This window comes from Trichechus manatus, unplaced genomic scaffold (assembly GCF_000243295.1).
Source record: "Trichechus manatus latirostris isolate Lorelei unplaced genomic scaffold, TriManLat1.0 scaffold00140, whole genome shotgun sequence".
Taxonomy (NCBI): Eukaryota; Metazoa; Chordata; class Mammalia; order Sirenia; family Trichechidae; genus Trichechus; species Trichechus manatus.
In genome coordinates, this window is record NW_004444076.1 from 1,404,656 (window position 1) to 1,405,886 (window position 1,231).

The window sequence follows — 1,231 nt, forward strand, 5'->3', positions numbered from 1 at the left end:
AATATGTTCAGTTTATTATATATAGTAACTAGACCTCAATAAAGTTGCTAAAAACAAAACAAAGAAATAAACTGTTACTTTACATAGGACAAATAAAGATATTGCACTAGATACTTCTTAAGAGCAGTTTCTTCTGAGGAACAACAAAGTATCTCTACAAAACCTAGTAGCCTAAGGAGGGCAATGGTGAAGCGAATTGTATGTAATTAATACCATCATTTTCGCTGACCTAATTTAGGTCAATATTTCTACTTAATGGGGGAAAATATCCTTTTAGTTTACTGTGTTATGCTGTAACTCTGAGGTAGAACTATTTGAATGCTTTGTGTGTTTTGAGAGCCTCATTTCCAAGATTTTAAGATCCCCGGGAAAAGATCCTCACAAGTAAAATATTTTTTCTACGTGCTCCAATAGTCTATTCTAAGACTGTTTTGAAACGCAAAAGATTGAGGATGGAGCTATTCGGCTAGGTGCTGGGCGTGGCTATTGTGAGAAACCTTTCCAAGAGCCCTGAGAGCTCTCCAAAGATCTCCTCCCAACCCTTGGGGGGAAGCCTTTCACACACAAACTCTAAATAAAGGCATGTCCCTGGGGATTCAACTCATGCTAGTCGGCCTAGGTGTTTTTGTTTGTGGGTGTGTGAAGCAGCATGCTAGAGCAGACTCTCTAGCGACTCTTCCCGAGGTTCCAGGTAAATTCAGCTCCTCCTTCTCCCGTTTTAGCTCCCGGAGGGACTGTGGGACCCAGCGGCTGAATCCGTCCACACTCCGGGGAGCATCTGAGACTACAGCAGCCGGCGGTAAAAGCCAGGCCGAAAGCCTTCACTCCCCTAGCCCCACCCCCAGCGCCTGCCGGCGGAGGCGGGAGGGAGAATGATTGACGGAACCGCTCAGTGGCCGGGGGACTGCAGAGGGTGGGACGAAAAGGGGATGGCTGAGCTTTTCCTTAAACCGGTTGGGTTGGGCCTCGGGAACGGCCTTCCTTAGGCCGATTGGCCTCCCTGAATGGGTTGTTATGGTAACAAATGACCGAACAGTCTTATATGAATTGGCCAATGAGAGAGGCCGTCTTTTCCACCACACTTCTAAGCAGTAAGTGTTGCGAAACCCCCGGTAGAGGCCCGGGAAGAAGGCGGTGCTCAGACGTCCTGCGGAAGGGACGGGGCGGGGCTTGTGACGTTGCTGGGCGAACCAATCACGCCTTGTTTTATCAACGGCCCCGCCCCTTACCG